Source organism: Schistocerca nitens, chromosome 1 (assembly GCF_023898315.1).
Source record: "Schistocerca nitens isolate TAMUIC-IGC-003100 chromosome 1, iqSchNite1.1, whole genome shotgun sequence".
Taxonomy (NCBI): domain Eukaryota; kingdom Metazoa; phylum Arthropoda; class Insecta; order Orthoptera; family Acrididae; genus Schistocerca; species Schistocerca nitens.
In genome coordinates this window covers 1,128,057,553-1,128,068,704 of record NC_064614.1, presented here as the reverse complement: position 1 = coordinate 1,128,068,704, position 11,152 = coordinate 1,128,057,553, and the positions used below count along the sequence as shown (strand labels likewise).

At 46.1% G+C, this 11,152-nt stretch overlaps 1 pseudogene; it reads left to right on the top strand.

Moving 5' to 3' along the window:
- Positions 1–2,636: 2,636 nt before the first annotated feature.
- LOC126207513 (5S ribosomal RNA) lies at positions 2,637–2,754 on the top strand (annotated as a pseudogene).
- Positions 2,755–11,152: the final 8,398 nt, after the last annotated feature.

Below are 11,152 nucleotides of genomic sequence, written 5' to 3'. Positions count from 1 at the left end.
CACAAACTGTCGGCTCCCTGATAGGCAGAATCATCGATGTATTTGTTTTGGCTCATCATTATATGTCCAAATGTGTGTGAAATCTTATGGGACTTAACTGCTAAGGTCATCAGTCCCTAAACTTACACACTACTTAACCGAAATTATCCTAAGGACAAACACACACACCCATGCCCGAGGGAGGACTCGAACCTCCGCCGGGACTAGCCGCACGGTCCATGGCTGCAGCACAATAGACCGATCGGCTAATCCCGTGCGGCCATCATCATTATATGTCGTGCAGGTACGTGGCTATTTCGTCTATTCCTGTACCGACCGGAACGGCATTCCTGACGGTGTTTGTAAACATACATACAGTTATCATGACCGCCTCCTGTAAGTAGGACGCCACTCTGGAATATACTGCAGCATTTCTGTTGAAAGTAAAGCATCAAGAGGGATGCAACAGAGACGTCTGTAGAATAGTGGAGCGAACATCCATCACGCCACGAACGGGAACCGGTGTTACCACTGCGGCAAGGTCGTTGGCTACAGTCCCGCTATTAGCTACATAATTTCGTCCCTGTACCCTGGAGCAATGAGATTGCTCCTCAACAACCACGAGAGGTGTCTGTGGCCATCCGATAACATCACTCCACCACCACCTTGCCACAAGGGATTCAAGTCTGCATCCGAGAAAGGGGACATCCCGACACGTATTAAAGATGCTCAGGAGTGCTGCGAAACACCACCCCCACCTCCCCCATGGTAAATAGACTGTTTTGCCGTATACACTTATTTTAAGTCGTACCAACGGTGCGATCCATAACGTTACGCACAGAGGGCTTTTGAATCAGGAAAGTTGCTCGACGTGCGCACGAGAGTCAAAGTGATATGGTGCAGACAAGAAATCAGTTCCAGTTGACAGGTAGTGTTCAGAACTTACATGTTCAGAGCATACACCGCACAGGCCGTCTACGATCGAAAAGTGCACAGGATGATACAATATGTGATCAAAAGTATCCGGACACCTGGCTGATAATGGCTTACAAGTTCGTGGCGTCCTCCATCGGTAATGCTGGAATTCAGTATGGTGTTGGCCCACTCTTAGCCTTGATGACAGCTTCCACTCTCGCAGGCATACGTTCAGTCAGGTGCTGGTAGGTGTCTTGAGCAACGGCAGCCCATTCTTCACGGAGTACTGCCCTGAGGGGAGGTATCGATGTCTGTCGCTCTCTCGGCGTTCCAAAACATCCCAAAGATGCTCCATAGGATTCAGGTCAGGACTGTGCAGACCAGTCCGTTACAGGGATTTGTTATTGTCGTGTAACCACTCCGCCACGGGCCATGCATTATGAACAGGTACTCGATCGTGTTGAAAGATGCAATCGCCATCCATGAAGTGGGAAGCAAGAAGGTGCTTAAAACGTCAATGTAGGCCCGTGCTGTGATAGTGCCACGCAAAACAAGGGGTGCAAGTTCACTCTATGAAAAACACGACCACATCATAACACCAGTGCCTCCGAATTTTACTGTTGGCACTACACACGCTGGCAGATGATGTTGACCGGGCACTGCCATCCATACCCACACTCTGCCATCGGATCGCCACATTGCGTACGGTGATTCGTCACTTCACACAACGTTTTTCCATCGTTCAATTGTCCAATGCTTACGCTCCTTACACGAAGCGAGGCGTCGTTTGGCATTTACCGGCGTGATGTGTGGCTTATGGGCAGCCGCTCGACCATGAAATCCAAGTTTTCTCACCTCCTTGCAGTGGATCTGATGCAGTTTGGAATTCCTGTGTGATAGTCTGGATAGATGTGTGCCTATTACACATTACGACCCTCTTCAACTGTCGGCAGTCTGTCAGTCAACAGACGAGCTCGGCCTGTACGCTTTTGTGCTGTAACTATCCCTTCTCGTTTCCATTTCACTACCACATCGGGACCTAGGGATGTTTAGGAGTGTGGAAATCTCGCGTACAGACGTATGACACCAGTGACACCCAATCATCTGACCACGTTCGAAGTCCGTGAGTTCCGTGGAGCGCCCCATTCTGCTCTCTCATGATGTCTAATGACTACTGAGGACGCTGATATGGAGTACCTGGAAGTATGTGGCAGCACAATGCACCTAATATGAGAAACGTATGTTTTTGGGGGTGTCCAGATACTTTTGATCACATAGTGCACATATCTGAGGATTTTGAGTTAAAGAATCTGTAAGCAGACTGCTCCAGAATTGAATTCGGCCTTCGAAGACGCTACAGGGCATCATGTATCGCATCAAACTTTTAGGAGACGATTGCATGATGCAAAGCTCAATTCCAGACGACCATGGTGAGCACCATGTCGTACAACAGAACACCATTGGCTATTACAAAAGGGCAAGGAATCACGCAGAATGAACGGCACAGGATTGCGTCAGGTGTTTATGGATGAAACTAAGACCTGTTTGTAACCAGATAATTGCAAACAATGTGTTTGGAGGCAACCCGCAACCCGATAATATCTAACGCCTTCAACACTGTGTCAAGGTGGTGGTGGAGTGATGTTATCGGATGGCCACGGACACCTCTCGTGGTTGTTGAGGAGCAATCTCATTGCTCCAGGGTACAGGGACGAAATTATGTAGCTAATAATGGGACTGTAGCCAACGACCTTGCCGCAGTGGTAACACCGGTTCCCGTCAGATCACCGAAGTTAAGCGCTGTTGGGGTAGGCTAGCACTTGGATGGGTGACTATCCGGTCTGCCGAGCGCTGTTGGCAAGCGGGGTGCACTCAGCCCTTCTGAGGCAAACTGAGGAGCTACTTGATTGAGAAGTAGCGGCTCCGCTGTCGGAAACTGACATACGGCCTGGAGAGCGGTGTGATGACCACATGCCCCTCCGTATCCGCATCCAGAGACGCCTATGGGATGAGGATGACACGACGGCCAGTCGGTACCTTTGGGCCTTCATGGCCTGTGCGGGAGGAGATTAGTTTTAGTGGGACTGGATCACCAAAAGTCTGGTGTCAATTTCAGCTTGTTGGACGATCGCCGTGCTGTTGTCGTGAACACGTTCCATCAACAAGATACGATCAGCAGAGTGATCTACCTGTTCCCTGGAATGAACCCAATCGGACAGATGAGGAATCGATTGAGACGAGATACTTTCGGAAGTAGATAATGGCCACGTACTATGTACGACTTACGCAGAAGCATCACCGAAGAGTGGTACAGTCTGACCTTGATCTGGCTTGACGATTTCATCGATGATATGCCACAACGGATTCAAGTCTGCATCCGAGCAACGGGACGTTCCGACACGTATTAACGATGCTCAGGCATGCTGCGTCACCCCACCCCCACCTCCCCCAAGGTAAATAGACTGTTTTGTCGTTACACACCTTTTTTTAAATTTTTTTATGGTGACTTGGACACGTTGAAAATTTACGTATACGCGTGACCCAAAGTCAGTTTGAGTTTTCTGTGTCCTGAATTTCAGAATGAAAGGGTGATGCAAATTTTTTGTTGGTGTGTGTGTGTGTATTGAGCGTGTGGCAGTCCCTTTATCCTTGTGCCGCATCAGTCCATGCCTTGACTGCCCCAGACGCGGCGCCACGCGACTACCTGGCGCTGGTTGGGCGGCGTCTGGACCGGGGACTCCCCCCGGACCGCCTGCGATGAAGCGAAAGTGAAAGGCGGTGTTTCGCCTTCGCCCTGGGTGCCTCCTCGATTTATCTCGCTGTTCCCACACCGTCCAGCGCGGAAACAAAGAGCGGGCCGAGCGACATTTTTACCTGGCTCTTCCTTATCTCTTCAATTTTGTTTTTGTCCGCGGCTGAGGGAGACGATGTATGCTCGGAGGAGGGGCGGCTAGAGGAAAGAGACGTACGTCGCAGTCGGGAATGGTGGTATTCCAGGACCGCGTTCCGGTGCTGTGAATTCGGCAGAAGGCGGAGAACGCCTCTGAACGCAGTGCTATAGGTGCCTTCAAAATGGCGTCTGTAACAGAGGTCTGTTCAAACTACCCTACTGGCCATTAAAATTGGTTCACCACGAAGAAATGCAGATGATGAACAGGTATTCATTGGACAAATATATTATACCAGAACAACCCCCTCTATCCGTATTAACGGCCTTGATACGCCTGGGCATTGAGCCAAACAGACCTTGGATGGCGTGTACAGGTACAGCTGCCCATGCAGCTTCAACACTATACCATAATTCATCAAGAGTAGTGACTGGCGTATTGTGACGAGCCAGTTGCTCGGCCACCATTGACCAGACGTTTTCACTTGGTGAGAGACCTGGAGAATGTGCTGGCCAGGACAGCAGTCCAACATTTTCTGTATCCAGAAAGGCCCGTACACGACCTGCAACATGCGGTCGTGCATTATCCTGCTGAAAGGTAGGGTTTCGCAAGGATCGAATGAAGGGTAGAGCTACGGGTCGTTACACATCTGAAATGTAGCGTCCACTGTTCAAAGTGCCGTCAATGCGAACAAGAGGTGACCGAGACGTGTAACCAATGGCACCCCATACCATCACGCCGGATGATACGCCAGTATGGCGACGACGAATACACGCTTCCAATGTGCGTTCACGGCGATGTCGCCAAACACGGATGCGACCGTTATGATGCTGTAAACAGAACCTGGATTCATCCGAAGAAATGACGTTTTGCCATTCGTGGACCGAGGTTCGTCGTTGAGTACACCATCGCAGGCGCTCCTGGCTGTGATGCAGCGTCAAGGGTAACCGCAGCGATGCTCTCCGAGCTGATAGTCCATGCTGCTACAAACGTCGTCGAACTGTTCGTGCAGATGGTTGTTATCTTGCAAACGTCCCCATGTGTTGACTCAGGGATCGAGACGTGGCTGCACGATCCGTTACAGTCATGCGGATAAAATGCCTGTCATCACGACTGCTAGTGATACGAGGCCGTTGGGATCCACCACATCGTTCTGTATTACCCTCCTGAACCCACCGATTCCATATTCTGCTAACAGCTGTCGGATCTCGACCAGCGCGAGCAGCAATGTCGTGAGACGATAAACCGCAATCGCGATAGACTACAATCCAACCTTTATCAAAGTCGGAAACTTGATGGTACGCATTTTCCTCCTTATACGAGGCATCACAACATTTTTTCACCAGGCAACGCCGGTCAACTGCAGTTTGTGTATGAGAAATCGATTGGAAACTTTCCTCGTGTCAGCACGTTGTAGGTGTCGCCACCGGCGCCAACCTTGTGTGAATGCTCTGAAAAGCTAATCATTTGCATGTCACAGCATCTTATTCCTGTCGGTTAAATTTCGCGTCTGTAGCACGTCATCTTCGTGGTGTAGTAATTTTAGTGGCCAGTAGTGTAGACAGCTCTCATTGAGAATGAGATTTTCACTCTGCAGCGGAGTGTGCGCTGATATGAAATTTCTTGGCAGATTAAAACTGTGTGCCCGACCGAGGCTGGAACTCGGGACCTTTGCCTTTCGCGGGCAAGTGCTCTACCCACTGAGCTACCGAAGCACGACTCACACCCGGTCCTCACAGCTTTACTTCTGCCAGTATCTCGCCTCCTACCTTGCCCGCGAAAGGCAAAGGTCCCGAGTTCGAGTCTCGGTCGGGCACACAGTTTTAATCTGCCAGGAAGTTTCATATCAGCGCACACTCCGCTGCAGAGTGAAAATATCGTTCTGGAAACATCCCCCAGGCTGTGGCTAAGCCATGTCTCCACTATATCGTTTCTTTCAGGAGTGCTAGTTCTGCAAGGTTCGCAGGAGAGCTTCTGTAAAGTTTGGAAGGTAGGAGGCGAGATACTGGCAGAAGTAAAGCTGTGAGTACCGGGCGTGAGTCGTGCTTCGGTAGCTCAGTTGGTAGAGCACTTGCCCGCGAAAGGCAAAGGTCCCGAGTTCGAGTCTCGGTCGGGCACACAGTTTTAATCTGCCAGGAAGTTTCAGCTCTCATTGAGTTTCCTTTCGCGGAAACCAAGCATCGCTGGTATTTATAGGCGCTTGCAGTACGTCCCCTGAGACCTGGTGGTGAAGAAAAGAACAGAGTCGTTGTGCGAGGCGTTTGTCATCAACCTGTTACATCTCCCGCGAGCTGGCCGGCGCTCGCAGCTGTAACTCCTACAACGTTGGAATATGAGGACACTTTCATTCGAGTTGATCGACGAATCAAAATCAAACACCTCGCTGTCCTACTGGACGTCTCTGTTGATAGTGCTGATACGCTCTGAGGCGTAGCGCCGTATACCGATCCTGCCTTGGAGGCGGTTAAGTGGGAGATGTGACTCAGAGCAGGATAGTGACGCGAGACTGGACGCGCACGTAGTTTATGTATCAGCCGATAGATGACAGTATTGGAGAGGGTACTGTGATTTAGTTTCGATTGTGCCCACTAGAGTGCACTAAAGTAATAGAATGTTTTTCATAAACTGTTCTAGTATTTTCGTAAAGTGTTATTATGTCTTTTTGTATATGTAAAATGTTATAAATGTGTTTTAGTAGTATGAATGATGCGTGAGTGTGGTTTAAGGTTAATATGAAGATAATTGTTTTACGAGTTATGTAGTGGGATTTAGTGTGGGAACATTTCGAAGAAGTATGGATGTCGACAAAGGGGATTTTTGTAGAGTAGATTTGTAAAGTCCCTCCCAGGGGACACCGCCTTATAGTAGGCACCTTCAGTGCCGGGCGGGAGGGTTTGCGTGCTTCGGTGAAGTCGAGAGCTATGCCGGCGGTAGCATAGCTACTGGCAGGGTCTCCCAAGCCGGACTGGTCTCGACAGAGGAGCCAGACAAAGTGAGTGCCACAACATAGGGCAGGGAGGGCTCTAGAGGCGTAGTGAAGCCAGCATCCTTAGAGGAGTAAACCTCATACAAATCCTGGTCCTCCAGGTTGGGGGTTGGGCATGGGGCTAATAACCCCATACTGTAAAAAAAAGAATATTACGGAAATTCAACAGAAGCCTCGGAAACTGGATGGAAAGCATGTATCACGACCCCGGCAAAGGAAACGGATAAAGGATCTAACAGTAGCATCATGGAATGTGAGGACAATGCTTCAGCCTGGAAAAACGAAAGAAATAGCCAATGAAATTTTAAAATTCAAATAAGATATTGTAGGGCTACAGGAAATAAGATGGCAGGGGAATGGGCAGATAGATAAACCTGAGTACTCATTGGTATATAGTGGACCAGAAGAAAGAACAGGCCAACTTGGAACAGGGTTTATAATAACTAGGGAAGTTAGGAAAAGCCTTCTAGAATTTGAACCTGTAAATGAAAGGATGTGCAGACTCAGACTAAAAGGTAATTTTAGGAATATATCAATAGTTAATGCACATGCACCAACAGAGGAAAAAGAGGATATAATTAAAGAACAGTTCTACGAAGACTTGGAAAAAGTATGCTGTGCAGTACTTAAATATGACCTGATGCTAGTAATAGGAGATTTTAATGCAAAAATAGGAAGGAATGAACATCCGTATGGAGTTTCTGGAAAATATTCACTACATGAAGAAAACAATGAGAATGGAGACTTACTATGCCAATTCGCAGCAAGGAATAATATGATTATTAAAAGTACCTGCTTTCCACATAAAAGGATCCATCTGGGTACTTGGAAGCCTGCAGCCAATGGAGTAGTCAATCAGATTGACCATATTTTAGTGATCGCACGTCACTCCACGTCAGTTACGGATGTACGGAGCTGCAGAGGACCAAACTGTGATTCAGACCACTTTTTGATAAAATCAGTCTTGAGAGAGAAACTGTCACTAACGAAGGGCAACAGAATGGGAAAGATGATGAAATGGAATACAGACAAACTGAACATCCCTGATGAAGTAAAAAAATACGAAGTAACACTAAGCAGAAAGTTGAGCAATGAAGAGACCACAGTAGGAGTAGATGAAAGGTGGAACAGGTTTGAAAAAGCCATTAAGGATGCTGCAGAGGAAATAATAGGCATAAGAAGGAACAGAAGAACCCAGGAGTGGTTTGATGAAGATTGCAGGTCAGCAATAGAGGAAAAGAACAGGGCAAGAACAAAAGTGCTACAGAGAGAAACCAGAAATAATGTGGAACAATATAGAGAATTAAGGAGAAGAGCTAACAGACTGTGCAAGAGAAAGAAAAGAGAGTGGAATAAGAAGAAATTTCAAGAACTAGAAGAACTAAAGGAACAGAGTGAAATAAGTAAGTTCTATCATGCCATAGGAAAAATGAAGAATAGATTCCAACCAAAAACAATGGCCTGTTCCAGTAAAGATGGGAAAATGATAAGGGAGGAAGAACAGATAGTGGGAAGATGGGCAGAGTATTTCAAAGATACACTAAGCACCAGCCTAGAAGATGAAGAGACAGCTGCACAGGAGGGAAGAGTGGAGCTGGAAGTAGACAATGAAACCAATGAGGCAAGAAAGCCAACACTACAAGAGGTCTCTCAGGCTGTGCACAAGTCAAAAAACAATCGAGCCCCTGGGAAAGACAGCATAATCGCTGAATTAATAAAAACTGGTGGTGAGGCTGTAATAAAGGAACTGCACACATTAATATCAGATATATGGGAAACAGAAACTATGCCAGATAATTGGAAAATTGGAATAATAGTCCCCATTTATAAGAAAGGGGACAGAACAGCATGTGAAAACTATAGAGGTGAAACACTCCTAAGTACAGCTTATAAGATCTTCACAAGTATATTAAACGAAAGGATACAAAAGTGTGCAGAAGGCATACTAGGGGAATATCAGTGTGGCTTTCGACCAGGCAGAGGAACAACTGATCAAATATTTGTGATAAGGCAAATGATGGAAAAGTTCTATGAATATGATATAGATCTGCATTTCTTATTCATCGATTTCAAACAAGCCTTTGACAGCATAAATCGGCAAGAACTATACAGAGTACTGAAAGAAGTTGGTATATGTGCTAAATTAATAAGACTAATCAGAATGACAATGACAGAGACAAGATCAAAAGTAAAGGTCCTTAGCAGAACAAGTGATAGCTTTGACTTCAATAAAGGTGTGAAGCAAGGGGATAGTCTCTCCACTGTCCTATTCAACATAGCCCTGCATAGTGCAGTAAATAAAATCAACAAAAGAGGCACCATATTTATGAAAACTAGCCAGATATGTGCATATGCTGATGACATTGCTATAGTAGGAAGAAATACCAATACACTCCTAGAAACATACCGGGCAATGGAAACAGAAGCCTTAAAAATTGGCCTCATAGTAAATGAAAACAAAACAAAATATATGGTAATGTCACAATCTGAGGCCAGAAGAACCCCCAAAAACCTAAACATCAATGGGAAATGCTTCAATGGAGTGTCCTCTTTTAACTACTTGGGAGCCCTAATAACAAATGATAACAGTATTGGAAAGGCTATAAGGGAAAGAATACAAGCAGGAAACAGAGCTTACTTTGCAAATATGCAGCTTTTCAAAAATGACCTTGTTACAAGAAAAAATAAATTGCTAATATATAATTCCCTAGTCCGCCCAGTTATCACATACGGCTCAGTGGTATGGACGTTGACAGAACACGATAAAAATGCTCTAAGAAGCATTGAGCGGAAAATACTACGCAAAATCTATGGGCCAATAAGGGAGGAAGAAGGCTGGAGAATACGCTACAATGCCGAATTACAAGAGTTAATACAAGGCAGGGACATAGTAAAATTTGTGAAATCACAGCGAATACGATGGCTAGGACACTTGGAGAGAATGGCAGAGGACAAAATTCCAAAGAAAATGATGAAAGGTATGATCCATTCAGTTAGGCGAAAAGGGAGACCTAGAAGAAGATGGATCGACGAGGTAATAACGGATATCAGCAATATGGGAGTCCGGGGGTGGAAAAGAGCAGCAAATAACCGAGAAGTGTGGAGGAAGATTGTTGAAGAAGCCAAGGCTCACCAAGGGCTGTAGAGCTACTGAAGAAGAAGAAGATTTGTAAAGTAAGTTTATGGTAATGGGAAAGTTAATTCACGTATAAATAACAATAGTAAATAACTTTATGCATAAACAAAACTTCAGCATATTAGATAATTACGTCGGAAGAAAGTGCAGTCGCTAGGTTTACTCTTTTGCGATTGGTTATTGATGAAAAGCGGGGACTGACGCGGGAGAATGTTGTTTTGTTACTGGCTGTTGAGTAAACAGACCAATGGTAAAACAATATTCTTCGCGCGCCTTTCTCTGCTGGTAGAGAAGACTTAGAGTATTCTAGAGAGGAGTCGGAGCCTAGCCATGAAACAGTTCGGACGTATGTAGTAATAGTTCTGATGGAAATGATAAGTTGCCGGATCTAGCACAGCTTCATACATCAAAAGTGTTGTAAAGTGACGGCATAATTATTCCGATGGGTGTGTAGAAATTTCGGAATTTTTAAGTGAATTCTGTGACGAGAAAAGACAAATTCCGCGTGGCGTATTGAGCAGGTCGGTGGCTAAAAACAGTGACTGCATTAGGTACCGACAGACTTAATATTTGGCGAGAAGTCTCGCTCAAAATCAATCCGTATTTTTGTAGCTATTACGTTTCCGGGAAATGCAACAACATAAACTTGCTAACGTGAGTGAAAGGTATTGTGAGTGACTCTGTTAAGACTAGCACGGGCTTGGCAGTGATACTTGTTCACCTAAGATTCAGAATATATTAATTAAGGACAAAATTTCCAACCTTTCATTTCGTGTGAAAATTTTCTCCCGAAACGTATTTAGTGACTTTAAATGCAGCCTGTTTCACATCGAAGTACAGTATGTTTCGCTCGGCTTTCCTACTGATGATATGCTGAGACAATGTTCACAGGGAGGTGCAGGTTCGTCGTAAAGGGACGGAAGGAACCGCGCCGCAACTCTTCCACCAGTTGGAGTACTCAGAGACGGGTGTCCGCTGGGTTTCTAGCTCCCTAACAGTAGACCACAAAAAGCAACGAAGGATCATCTGTGCGGAACTACTTGCGCATTACGAGGCTGACCTTGACAATTTTTTGTCGAGCATTGTCACAGGTGATGAAGCAAACTTCATCACTTCGAACCAGAAGCAAAACGGCAATCCAGTAAGTGGCGTTAGACTTCTTCTTCTCCGAAAGACAAAGTCGTGCTCTCAGCCGCTGGAGTCATGGAGACGGTCTTCTGGCACTCTGAAAGGATTATTCTGTTTGAT